Below are 14,825 nucleotides of genomic sequence, written 5' to 3' on the forward strand. Positions count from 1 at the left end.
AACTTGCCACTTGCTTCAGTGCTGATATGTTGGCTGAGAAGGGAGCAAGAAGGTTTTTATTTTTTCAGGCTAAATTTAGAGGGGTTTTTCTGTTTGTTTGTTTGTTTTGTACCGGGGATTGAACTCGGGTCCTTGCGCTTGCAAGGCAGGCCACCAAACCACTGAGCCCTTAAATTTAGGGTTTTAAATTAGTGTATCTCTAAATAAGTAGTGTATTTTTAAAGGGAATAATCTATACAATGTGTATGCAGCTTTATAGTTTTGCATATCTTTGTCTCTTTTTGTATCTCTGTCTAGTTTATTCTTTGTATTACTTCTATACCTAATTTTGTAATGGGGGAAGGTTAACCATTCTGATTAGCAGATGACTCTAAAGCCTATTTCCCAGATTTTGGGTCCTAGATCCATTACTCATTGGCTATAGACTTAAGCTACTGTAACATAATAGCTGGATGACAGTTATTATTATTTATTATTAATTATTGTTATTAATGTTTATATCTATCTGTGCCAGTAAGCAGAATTTATATTTGTTTTAAGATAAAAATACCGCTGTATATTCCTATCAAAAAATACATGAAATTCAATTTGACTTGTGATTTAGAGAAATAATTTTTTGAATGAAAATTTAGAGAGCATACTTAAATCTACTGTTTGTTTCCTTTTCTCATTACATCATATTAATAAATGAAATAGCTCAATTTCAACTTTTCTGAAAATCTCCAAATCTATAAGCAAACCTTCAGGTGTACCCTGCCTCGACATTATACATGAGATACACTATGTCTTTCAAGCCAGACCACCCGAGTGTGGGTTCTGCATCACTGAGAGTTATTAATGACTCAGAGGGGTGTCCTGCAGAATGCCTTGATATTTAGGTAACCCATCCCACATAGTAAGTCAGACAATAATCATCATTAAGAGTCATTTTACTTCTATTCCTTCTGGCTAGATTGTTTGTGCAGTCTTGTTTGGGTCTTTGTGTCTGCTGTGATTTTTGGCCATCTGTAAAGTTCAGCACAGTTCCACTGTCTCAAGTGAGGGGATGAGTTGGAGGCACTGAAGGAAAGCCCAGTTAATGTGCAGAAAGGCTTTTGTAGCAGCTTTAGAATTTCCACCTCACCATCAGTAGGAAGAAAAAACATGTATCCAGTGCAGATTCTCCCAAACTCAGTGATGGAGAGAGTTACTTCTGAGACAGTTTTCTCCACTTTTATTACAAGAAGTGGATTTCTCGTCCCCACGGAGTGAAACATTGAGGACCAAGCATGCAGAAAGCCAGCAGAAAATTCACACAACTTTTCATTGTAGCATTACAATAGTAGCAATGTGTGAGGCACCATCTCTATGTCCATCCAAAGGTTCCTGGTTGAATAAACTATGGGTCGTTGTGGGATTTAGCTGCTCTGCCCTGCCGAGGTCCCGGCCCCTGTCTTGCCCTCTGCGCTCAGAGCCCGGAGACCCCACCCTCCAGACGCACGGTGCTCACTCTCTGCCTGGCATTGCCCGTGCACCCCTTCCTCAAACCTCGTCCCATGCTCGGGTTGCCCTGCTTTGCCTTCTGCTGCGGCACAGCCTCTTGTTCAGCATTCCTCACCCCCACCAAATCAGGCGATCTTCGGATATGTGAAGAAGCAGGGTGAGTGCACAGGAAGGTGAAGGGAGCAAAGCTGCCCGCCCCGATCAGGCGTCTAGGTGAACAAAACAATGACCAAAGAGATACACCTGGACGACGATGGCTCCATTATGCACTTCAAGGCGGTGGCTAGGACCAGAGAAGACTCAGGCAGGGGATGGTTCCCACTGGAAGGAGGTGGGCTCAGTCTCGTGGGGGCCTGTAAGTGATGCACCCCGAAGGCAATGAACGTAGCGCCGTTCTCATCCATGGTGAATGGCAGAGAGACAAACTGGTTGTACTGGAATGCTTGTTGTGTAAGAAAGGACTTCGTCTACACCCAAGCCAATCCAACAGTTCATCTTTGGAAGGTCGGTCCTAGGAAGTTCGGACTTACTTTCCAAAGCCTTGCTGATGCACGAGCCTTTGACAGGTGAGTGAGGAAAGCCATCGAAGACCTTACAGAAGGCTCAAGGGCATCATCTTCCGCTACCCATAACGAAGCTGAGCTTAGTGACACTGATGTTTTCACAACAGGTATGGGCAGCTCTTCTAATTCCTCTCAGAAGAGGGAACAGCCTACTTGGACGGTCTCCTCTCCCACATCCTGTGAGCACTGAAGGATTTACACCCTGGACCCGTGGATGCCGAGGCCCTACCTACAAGTGAGCTTCCCAGACGACAACGAGGAGATCCTGCGCATCAACCCCGGGAGAAGATCTGGATGCCGGCGACGAGAACTGCAGGCGCTGGCCGATCAGGGGCAAATACCTGGACACCTCGGAGGACGCGGACTCCTCAGACTTAGGCCTGGGCGAGCGCCCCAAAGGCCCGGGGCAGAGTGATCAAGACGCAGTCTGGGCGCAGAAAGGAGGATGACGAGCGCTCTCACTGCGTGCACTGTGGAAACGCGTCCAACCGCGAGGAGAATCCGAGGGGGCACGGTCCGGTCGCTCCCGACTCCGTGAGAACTGCATCTGCCCCCTGAGCTGCGTGATGTGAGCCCAGCATGCTCTATCGCGTGTGTCCGACCCCGAAGGAGACTACACAGACCCTTGCTCTAACGAGGAGAAGTTTGCCTCCGATGGATGGCTCTGATCGCCTTGTCTTTCTTGACCCCTTGTATATGTGCTGTTGCCCGCCCCCTCGGGCCTGCTACCACTGCGGAGTGATGGGCAGGTGCTGGGGCCGGAAGCACAAAGCGGCGTCTGACTCCGTTTCCCCTCGCCCTCCATCCACCGCCACCAGGGAATTTGTGGTCTCTGACATACTCTCGTCTTCTCCACTGCTCCCTTCTCCAAGGGACGAGGAGAAGCATCGCTCCAGCCTGGGGAACCCGCCTGGTGGGCTCTCTGGTCCCCAGCAACAGCCGCTTTGGCCTCACACTCATCACTCATGCAGGGTTCTAGAGACAGGACCCTTCTGCGTAGACCCTCATGTGTCATTACCAGCCTCTACTCAAGCTGCCTTGTCCATGTGTTGATTTTCCCGTCTCTTCCAGTTCAAAAGGATTTGCAGCGCAAACTGCTGATTTTGGGCAGGTTTTTGGTTGCTTTTCTCCAAAATACTAAGACTATCTTTCAGGTGGGCTTGCCTGTCGCTGGCCAGCATCCAGTTCCTACGGAGATGTGACAGCAATGAAACAACCTCTCAAACTCTAACCTGCAGTTGGTTATTATGTTCCGGAGGTGAGCTTGTCAACCGTCCTGTGCCATGGGACGATACCGCTTTCACGTGTCCAAAGCCAAATATGTCTGTGTAAACTACAATTCTGCCTTTAGCCCGTCTACATTGTTCTGCCCCACCCACCTCAAATCTGTTGTTTATTCACAGATGGAAAACATTCACCTGTAAAATGACCAAGAATCGAGGCTTAACTTCAGATTAACTTGTGAGAATGAGGAAAATTTCCTCAAACTGCATCACATCCTCGTGCACCAGGCCTTGAAAGGGGATTTCAGGTTTCTATGAGCCTCCACAGCTACCCATGAAATAGAACTTCCAAAAATTGTGTTGCCACCGCTTGTTAAAAAGAGACCTTAGCAATATTAGAATGAGATGTTAATGAATTCAGAAATGTTGCTCACTGTTTTACAAACCAAATAGTCTATTCAAACACCAACCAGTGTTCCACAAACAAGTTCCTGTTGAAAAACACTAAGGTTATGGTGAATAAAACTATAGGAGTCTTCCCTTGCCCTGCTACTCTTTTATATTAACCAGGGGAATTTTAATTGTCATACATTTGAAGAGTGGTGGTTTGCATGTGTTTTTAGGATTATGTTTTTGTTTTCATTTTAAACTCAATTTCTTGTCACCAAATTCTTCATTTATACTTGAGAAAAATCGAGGCCATATGTGCAAATCCTTCCAAAGCCCGAGTGTCTTCCTCCTGCAGCTTCACACCCGGACTGGCCACTTCTGGTGCATAGAAGGTTAGATCAGCTGACTGATTCTACCTCTTGCCTTGCCGTGTAGTCAGCTGGAGAAGAGTATTTTTCTAGCATATTCCAAGGAATAGCCAAGTCTTCATACTGAAGAAAGAAGAAATCTGAAGAATGGTTACTTGTACCTCGCGTAGTACAATCAGAACCTTGAGGAGACCGCAGGCGACAGGCCTGTCCACGCTGGCTCTTCCTGCCAGTCTTCCGTGGTGACTGCCAGCTGAAGAAATGGCCCAGTCTCCTCTCCTCCGTTGCCTCATTCCTTTATTGCACACAGGACATCAGTCTTCAAGGGAAAGGACTTTCTTGCAGTCTGCCAGTCTTATTGGGAAAATGCTAGCCATGCTACCTTCATAGGAATCTTTTCAGTGCTCCTGAGAGCCCATCCCGTTTCTTTAGACAGATCATCCTTGTAAATATCCAGTGTGCTTATGAGTTAGTTGGTAAACATTTTCATTTATCGGAATGACAACACTAATGTATGCTTCCTCAGACCTCCGTTCAAATGCTCCTGTTTATTTCGCTGACAACACACACATCCCAGTGGCTTTATGCTTGTCACCTCTCTGGTCACTACTTGTTCTTTCATCCTTGCCGGTGCTCACCCCTTTTAAGAGTTTTGCTGGTGAATCTTACTGGGTGGACACTTAGGTTTGAAGGCAGTGGTTCAGGGCACAAAGGCAACCTTGGGGACGTCTGTATAACTACATCTCTCTGATTGCTACACTGCTGTGGAACAGTGTGCAGTGGTTTCCCAGTCGGCTTTGACACACTCACATCAGCCATTTGAGAGGAATCTTTCAGATTTTATTTTTGTATCTGTGGTAACAATCATTAATCAAAAGATTTTGTTTGGAGGCTTTCCCCAGTACCCCAGCCCACAAAGCTCTTTGCTCACATTAATAAAGGAATGTGCCTGAAGCATAATTCATTCTTTATCTGTATACTAAAAACCCCGTTGTATTGACTTTTTTATAATAAGCCTTTTTGCTTCTGTGTAAAAAATATATATACATGTGTATGATATACATTTTAGTTCTTAATTTGGTTTCTAATATGTATGACCATTGTAGCCATTGATTTAAGATGCACCACGTAAATACTAACACATCCTACCAGGAAAAAAAAAATGTGAGTTTTAGCTGTTAAACAGGTAACAGTAATTTTTAACAAATGATATAGTGAAATATATATATATATAGATAGATAGATAGATAGATAGATAGATAATAGTGAATTACTATACAGTGAAAAATGAAGATGCAAACACAGAGTGTGATTCTACCTTATATAGAAAAAGTTTAAAGTAAAAATTTAAATAATTTGAAATTCTTTTTTAATTTATTAAATAATTTAAAATGTTTTAAAGTAAACCAATGCATGACCGAGAGCATCAGAGCAGGACAAAATGAAACAAGTGAAGCTTTATTTCCAGCCTGGGCAGGCTAGGCAAGAGGGACAAAGCCATTCATCCTGGGGCTTGGATAAGGGAAAACTTTATACAGAAGTCTGGGTAGGGCAGGGGCAGTGTCAGGAGAAGTGGAAAATTTTGTCCTCAGTGGAGGAAAGCCGCTGATCTCCAGGGGTGTCTGGACCCACACATGTTTCTGTGAGGGGCAGGCTGCTTATCTCAAACCTGGGCCTTTGTTTACTGCTATCCTTGGTGACTGGCAAGATGTGGAACTGCTTTTCCTGGAAAGGTATTATCTCCTGCCTGGGCAGGGGTCTGACAAAATACATTTTAATTTTTTTTAGGGCTCACCTGGCTATCGCAATTAATGCATCTCCTCATGGCAGTGATGCGTGAACTGCTCGTGTTGCATATGCTTCACAGATGACTTAGGACTTGCCTGTCTCATTCTTTCAAAACTCTTATCATGTTATGGCTTCTTCAAAATTCAGAGATGAACTGAACAAACATCTAATCGTAAAGATCCTTGCACTCCTCACACCCTACCTCTTCCCATGTTGCCCACTTGGTTAACCTGCGGATACATTAGTCACCTCTGCCAGAATGATGCGCTTCAAATATCTTCAATATTCTGACTTCTGGGCTCTAATTTTTTTACTTCCAGCCTCACCTTTTTGCCCTCATCACTGAGGATTCCTGCCTGTCTCTTCCAGCCTATGTGTGATTTCTCCACTTCTTTTCATAATTATGATTCTAAATGAATGCAATTGGACAATTAGTAACTTAATTTGGCATTGTAATTTCTAATATTATTCCAATTTGCTCTTCTTTTCACTTTTCTATTTTGACAGCTCAGAGTAAGCAGGACGTCTAGCTCCAATCTCAAGTAAAAGATTCTTATATTTCATCATTAAAGATAGTGCTGGCTGTAGGCTTTTAGTAGATATGCTTAATTTTGTGAAAGAAGAGCCTTTTTATTCCTGAGGTTCTAGGACATTTTATCACGAATGGCTTTTCTATTTTATCCCACCATTTTCTGTGTGTATTAAAGTAACTTTTCTCCTGTTAATATACAGAATTGCTATTATTGATTTTCAAGTATTAAATGAACTTCACACTCCTATAATAGAGTCAACACGGTCAGGGTACAGTTAGCCAAGTCTTATGGTTGAGATCCAAAATATCTCCAAAAGGCTCATGACAATGAAGTTTTGCAGACTTGAAGCTTTTAACAAGTTTTAAAATTATTAAGTCTTTACCTTTAATGCTTTTTGAATTACTTAATATATAGTTTTGTCATAGCAGTTTTAGTAAACTATTTTCTGGGAACTTATTAAATTCTCAAAATTAATAGACAAATTTTAATAGTTTCCCACTCTATTTTAATCTATTCAGAATCTCTTCATAGCATATCCCTCTTCTGATATTTTTCTTCAGTAAATTTCACCAATATTAGCAATGCTAGCAAAGATCCATCTTCTAGCTTTGATACATTTATTTTATTTTTTTTAAGTTGTGTGTAATTTTATGCAGTTCCTTTTAACTAACAGTTTTGCTTGGGTGTTTAGTGTTTCTAACAGTTGAGATTTTAGTGAAATGATTTTGGCTCTTCTCTTCTAATGTATGTTTTCTGAAGGCTAAACCTATCCTGAGGAATTTAGGATCAGTTGCATGTCATAACCATGGGATTGAATTCAGGGCACACTGGAATGCATTCACAGACTTATAAAACTGTTCATTATTTTGAAAAGATGCCTTGATATTATGTTGCCAAGCTGGGTTTACTTGCATTCCTCCTGCCTCCACCTATCATAGTATTGGGATTATAGGCCTGCACCACCACATGACGCTGTAGTTCATAATATTTGATATATCTTATTGTTAGTAACATTAAATGGAAAGATTTTTTGATTTTTAATTTTTTTTTCTTTGAGAGCTGAGCACTAAATCCAGGGTCCAATGTTTGCTGAAATACATGCCCAGATTCCTAGAGGTGTTTTAAAAATTTTATGAATATCTTATTTTAATTACGTTTTGCTTAGTGAACATTCTTTGTGTATTTGAAATCCTTTATAATCTACTATATAGCACATTTTTATAATTGTTCTAGTACCCTGACAATTCCAAATTCTGCAATTGAAGGGCATCTCCAGCACCGTGATGCAGTTTATGGTGGGAAGCCTGTGCGGAAGACGTCTATCTCTACTCGGACTTGTATACATGTGCGTCAGGTACAGATTCACATCTGGAATGAATCCCCACAGAGGTTACCCACAGGTGGAGTCTATCTTCAACCCAAAAGTCATTCTGTTCAACTTTTTACCAACAGACTGGGCACATAGCAGGAATTGCGTAAGAAAACAGATGCTAATGAATCCCACATGAAGTGGACACACAATATTAATATAGATGAGGACCTCTGCTCTGTAGTTTTTGCTGGATATTCTACACAAGAAGTGGCTTTACTCTCCAGAGATATGATGAGTCTACTACGTCTAGTTAGGCAGTTAATCTTATCAATTAAAAAAAAAAAAACAAAAACTTTTGCAGTACTGGGAAAGAACCCGGGAGAGTTTGTGGATGCTATGAAGTGCTCTACCTGAGCTACATTCCCCAGCCACACCCTTTTTCTATTTTTCATTTTAAGACAACATCTCAGTAAATTTCCCATGCTGGCTTTGAATTTGCAATCCACCTGCTCAGCTTCCCTTGTAGATGGGATTAAATGTATAAATCACAATGCCAGGCCAGAAGGTTACTTTTTTTCTCTTAATGCCAAAAAGTTTACTACCCATGCAATTGTAGGAAACAGAACTCTGATAAAAGAAGTAGAAAACTTACATTTGAAAACCAAAAAGATAAGGCCATGCAAATAAAACAAAGCTGGAGCATGTAATTTGTGCCAAATATTTTATACATTATGTTGGAAAGAAGAAAAAGGTTACTTTAAATGTCAGGCCAAAGAAGTTTCATTTAAAGTGCAAATCTAACAACAAATAAGTAATGCAGGGAAATTTTCTCTCACATAGTAAAAAAAGACATAACATGAGCATTATCTATCCAAAGGAGATAAGAATAATTTATAGACATCCTAGAACATGCAGAAAATAAATGTAGATTTTAGCAGTTGAAAATAAGATATTTTACTTATTCATGTATTCCATTATCAACACATTTATGTAGATTGTTGTACTTGGTAGATATCGGTGTATGTTCTGAGGCTGCATGCCTCAGCCTACTCACATAATGACTTTAAACAACTCTATAAAATAAAACTGTTTTGTGAATATTATAATGAGAGGGGAAAAAAAAACTGCTGCATGTTTTTGTACTGAAATTCAGTTTGTACAGAAACACTAGCAGGGCCACAACTGATAAATAACTCACTCTGTCATGACATTTATAGTTGTTCCATACAATTACATTGTAAGTTATTTTGGAATAATAGGTGCACAATTTCAGTTTCAGAACTAATAATACATCTGTACACTAGACGGAGCTATGAGTCATTTGTGTGTGTGTGTGTGTGTGTGTGTGTGTGTGTGTGTGTGTGTGTGTGTAAACCCTCAAGCATTCCTGGACTGAGTGATTTCCACCTGGATATTATAATGCAAACTTGTGTCTTAAACAGTCTCCCTGAAAATGGTCAGTGATTTGGGTTCCCTCTACAGCCCTTCCCAGCTCCAGAGAGTGGAGCAATGTATCTGGTGAACAAGTATCTACAGACCAAGTAGCCTTGGCTTTTTCTGCTCTACTTGGTTGTTTTAAGGAGTTCATTGTTCATTTCTATGCAGATTCCTTTTAAGATGGCATTTTTTCCCCTCCTGGTTGGAGAGATAAGTGTTCTCTGCACAGGAAAGTTTGCCTTTTTCTAGCCCCTCTGCCTATGATTGCATGGGGCAGAGAGAAGTTGTTTATTTGATTCACTTGTTCCTCATGGGGTGCCCGGCTGGCTTGGAGTTTTAGGAACCAGGATCAGTACTGCTCTCTCAGTCAGGAAACCAAAATGGTCTCAAGAAAGTAGAGAAGGTCACCATAAACCAAGATCCACACTCATTCAAGAGGACAGTGCACGACTTTGCCACATTTTTTCTGGTCTTGTTTTATTCAGCTTTTCCTGAATGAGAGAGGTAGAAATTTTCTACTGTGCTGTCAACAATGATGAAGTTAATAAAACAGTGATAATAGTAAGAGCTGATACTCTTTCAAAGTTTACAATAAGGGTTTCTTGTGCATTATCTGGGTTTATCTTTCTAAGGACCCTAAGCACCAGCAGCAACATCATCTGAATTTAACATGCGAAGAAGCGGAACTTAAGGATTTGTTCAAATTCCCCATTTGTTACAGAGGGGAGAAAGTTGAGAAGACGAGCGACCCAGCACTGAAGCCACATCCTCTGCTACCTCCGAAGCTTAGTGTCCTGACTGGTGACTCTGGTGTTGTCCCAGTCTGTCAGTTCAAGCCTGGGTGAAGTAGGGAAGGTCCTGGGAGATAGAAATCCAGCACACTTCTCCACACTGCATAAGAAAGTCAGGCTTTGTCCCGGTGATATTTCCCAGGGTTTGGAGACTCAACCCACTGGTTACACCATGCAACAGTGCCAGGCAGTGCTTAAAGTTCAAGCCTTTCATTTCTCCCCCTCTGCTGTCGCATATGCAAGACCTGATAATACAAGGCATATTTTAAAAATAATTATTTTTACATATGATTCCACAAAATCATGAAAATATGGCTGTTTGGATGAAAATGGAAATTACTGTTATCTTTCAGAAAATAAGGATACTGAAACCCTAGTGAAAAAAAACTTAATGAATCAAATGAATCTGTAGAAGTTACGGGCACCTGAAGTGAACAGAAACTTCTCAGATGAAGAAATACAAACAACAAATAAATATATGCAAAAATGTTCCACATCACTGGACTTTTGATAAATGCAAATTACAACAAAATTGAGGTTCTATCTCATTCCAGAAGGAATGGCTATCATCAATAAATTAGCCAATAACAAATGCTGGCAAGGCTGTTAGGGAAAAGGAACGCTTTGTCATTGTTGGCAGCAGCATAAATCGGTACAACCCCTGTGGAAATATGTGTGGAGACTCCTCAAAAAATTAAAACTGGAGGCTCCATTTGACCCAGGAATTCTCTTTCTAGATATCTTCCCCAAAGAGTTAAAGCCATCACACCCCAACGATACATGCGTACCATGTTTATAGCAGCACAATTTATAACAGTTAAATCTTAGAAACATGTGAAATACACATCAACTGATGAATGGATAAAGAAAATGTTGTATATACAGCGGAGTATACTCTGCTACAAAGAAGTATAAACTGGAGATACTTTTCATAAATAGATGCATTCTGAGATCATGGTTTTAAGTGAAATAAATCATTTGCACAAGTTTAAACATCACATCGTTTCTTTCACGTGGGAAACCTAAAAGGTAAGTAAGGAGCAAAATAGAAGATAGATATTGGGAAGTAGGAAGAAATTGTTCAAAAGGAAAGGGGAACAAGGGAGGTGAGAGAGGGAAAGGATAGAAGAGAAAAGGTATTTAAAAGGAGGAATGAAGGGAAAAATGGAAGAAAAGCTTTTGTAAACAGAGAAGTGAAAAGGGTGGAAGAGAGGGAAAGGAATGGCACAGAATTGAAATAGTTTACATCCAGGCACAGATTCCTCATGATGACTGTGATCATTAGGCGTGGGAAATAGATACTAATTAAAAAAGGCTCAGAAGAATAGAACTACAGGGTTCTCCTTTACAGAAGCTATCAGTTTTCCTCTGGCTGCTTGCAATTCTATATGAATCTTGGTGGACATGCCAATTTCTTGAGATCTTGGCTGCTTTTTACCCAGGTTATTGCTGAGAGTTATTTTGCAGCTTATAAACTTAAGAGATGAGGCAACATCTCTTCAACCACAAATAAAAATGCAGCCTTTTGTACTGTTTATTATAAAAGCAGTGATTCTGAAAGTTTGATGTTTCTCACCTGCAGCACAAAACCACTCTGTGTGTAATGCTTGTCTGGACCCAACACCTTGTCCTCTGGATCAGAAGTAAAAGAACTGACACAGATATTGGTGATGCTCATCCTGATTGCTGTGCTGAAGGAAAAGCAATCATTTGTCTCTGACTTTAGAATCTGGTGTCTTTTCCACATCCATGAACCAGTAACTTAACTTGGAAATCAAATCTCAGATTTGGTCACTATCTGACCGAAGTGTCATAAATGAAGAGAAGCTTAGATGTTCAGTAAACTCTTGTCATTTTTATTAGCTTTAAACTTCCATGAAGTTAGTTTTTGTTTTACAAGAGTTTCTGGACTTCTGAGCTCAACTTTGATTGGATAAAATTATATATTATAATATATATATATATACATACATATATATACATATATATATATTATGAGAGAGAGGAGTAATTATTATCATCCCTTGAAATGTTACTGTCTATTGATTTACTAATGCTACAGTAAACAAATTACTGTAAAATTAGTTCATCTGTAAATATTTGTGCATATTACTGTAGTATGGAGATAGTGGTATAATGAAAAATTTATTTAGCATAGCCCTTGGTGCTATAATAAAGACTGGGAAGCCCTATTCTTCTATCCTTAAAATATGTTATTAGAACAAATTATTTAGGTGGATGTTACATTTTTTGCTGCAGATAAACACAATGAAGTCTAGATATTTTCAAGGGTGTACTCACGTGCAACTGACAAACTAATTGTTATAATTTCCTTGTTTGTGTGTATGTGCATGCATGTGTGCGTGTGTGTTTGTGTGTGTGTGTGTGTTGACACTGTTAAAAATTGAAGACATGAAGAAGAAGAGAGATTCTATTTCCAAGATCTGCATAATATGTAAGGTGCCGGGAAATCATCTAATTCTTAATCCCTGAAAGCTTCTGCCATTTCTGATAGAACACTCTTCAACAGAAGCATCCAGGAGCAGGCAGAGAGTTGCCTTGATGAAGACAAGGTTACATTAATCTACAGGCATTTTCTGCTCTCTCAGATGAGAGCATCATTTGACACTGGATCCTCAAAATGCTGAACAAAGAGTGAGCTGCAGGGTGTGTGTAGGGTATTGTTGAAAGCAGCTTGGTTGGGTGGTGGTCCTTTCATGTGTCTGTGCAGAGTGTAGGGTGAAATGCTTCTCCAAATAAAAAAGGGGTTTCAAGTGAAAGCAACATTTTTCAAGCCTGGGGGAGAGTGTTTTGTTGCATCTCTCTATTTGTACACTGCTATTGCTAGGTGAACATCTAGAGGGAAAGAGGATTCTGCACTTCAAATGGTGTCCATCCAGCCTTGCCTGGCAGGAAAGAAACAAATTGTTAAAAGAGGACCAGAGAAATCGATGATGGTGCGACTACTTCCTAATAGCAGAGTCCTGTGACTTGGAATACACAGTTATGAAAGTGCAGTTTCCTATTACCTACAGGGCTTGGTAGCCACATTGTCATACTTATGTTCTTAAATTATGTATATCTAGTGATAGTTTTCATTGATGGCATATTTAAAAATACATATTTGCTGCACATAGACTTCAGCAGCTGACTTGCCATCTATCTACACTGATTTCTTTTCTATTCTAAGTCAGGTGTATACCTACACTTGATCTTTCCCTTTTTTCACTGTTCCAAGATTCTACACAAAATTCACAGGGGAACACATTCCTTTATTTTGCATGATCTCCACAGCAGGCTCTTCCATTTTACCGTCACTTTGCTGGGTATGTAACTTGCTTTTGCTTTCTGTGCAGCAGGAATGTAGTTTAATTTTGTATTTCTACAGCTTCCCTGCTCAATCCCATGCTAACTTACAAATTCTGAGACCCAAGAGAACTTTCAGGCCCCAGAAACTCTCCATCATACTCTATTGTCGTCCAACTATTTTTTTGATCATTTACTAGATTCATGAAGCTTGAAATACGACTAACTCCTGCTTACTAAGCAATTACCAGGACCCAGATATAACGATGACTCGCACCAACTGACCCACAGGGCCTTCACACACAATCTCCAAAGCACGGATACTGTTGCCATCACCATTTTCAAGATGAAGAACACGAGGTCCCCAGGACTTGCACACGGAGTGAGTGGCACTGCTGGAATTTGGATGGCAGTACTGTCTCAAGGCTCTATGTCCTGCGTTCTTTACACTAGTTTGAAAGTATCTGTCTCTCAGTAGCTATCTCTGTTTTTGTAGTTGAGACATAAACATTCGGAGAGAGTGGAAGCTCTTCTCACAATTACACACCTGGTGAATCGAAGAACCATGGTTGCAATCTGGGTCTAGCTGCTATCAAAGAACATGAATTGTCCACTAAACTAGAAATATTTTGTCTTTGTAGTGGCATAACTTTGAAATTTACATGTTGTAACAATTATATCCTACCTGTTGTTATATTTATATTTCAAGAGACTATTAAGAAGCTCATGGTTACTGCTTAACATGTGCTAGATACTAGATTACTAGTATCACCCTGTGCTAGATATTGCCCATGGTGACAGATGAAATAATGGATAAAACTTTGTTCCTGACCCCTTAAATATCAGAAGTGAAGTTATCACAGTTGTGACATAGAACCAGGTTGTGGCTCACATTTTCAATCTATGGTCGCCTGGCTCCAAGACAAAAATGAAATGGGGGAAGGATCCCATTAGAGGGAAGCTGCTCACTTCATGGCAGCCAGAAAACAGAGAGAGAGTGGAAGGCCCTAAGAGGAAGACACACCCTTCCTGCTTATACCCCGGTTAACTACCTTGAGCCAGGCCCCACTTCCTGTACGTCAGCTGTAGCGCCCCGTAATCCAGTTTCATTCCAAAAGCCCTAACTATGAGAGCAGGAGTCCTTTGGGGACATCGGTGTAGTCTTAGCTGAATATCCTTGCTGTGATTATATTGTAACTGGTGTGCCAAAAGGAAAGAAGGGAAAAGAAAATATGTCAGAAAAGGGAAAAAATGGAAACAAAGTATTTGTAAATAGGGAAGAGAGGAGGGGTGAAGGGAGGGCAGGGACAAGGGGGAAAAATGAGAACCAAGACCTGTCATGTAAAGGCACAAAATCCCAGTAATGAAGGTAACTGTACTGTACACCTAAAGTGTACCAATAAACTCAATGAAAAAATTACATAAACTTTCATTTAAAAAATGGAACTATAGACATTAAATTTTTCTCTTTTAGGGATAAGCAACTTCTCCTTAATTCCTCACGTTGAGCACATAACCAACATCCCCTCCTCTCCTCAGCACTCAAGCAGACACAGAAGATGCAGATACCAATCCCCAGAGGCTGGAACCAGCTTGCTCTCCTGGAGAAAGAGGAGGATGAGCTGAAGATGG

The 14,825-nt window shown here is 40.6% G+C and overlaps 1 pseudogene; it reads left to right on the forward strand.

The window, feature by feature from the left end:
* The first annotated feature begins 1,707 nt into the window (after positions 1 to 1,707).
* LOC104871667 lies at positions 1,708 to 3,098 on the forward strand (annotated as a pseudogene).
* Positions 3,099 to 14,825: the final 11,727 nt, after the last annotated feature.

Source organism: Fukomys damarensis, unplaced genomic scaffold (genome assembly GCF_012274545.1).
Source record: "Fukomys damarensis isolate Sample0158 unplaced genomic scaffold, DMR_v1.0_HiC HiC_scaffold_29, whole genome shotgun sequence".
NCBI classification, from domain to species: Eukaryota; Metazoa; Chordata; class Mammalia; order Rodentia; family Bathyergidae; genus Fukomys; species Fukomys damarensis.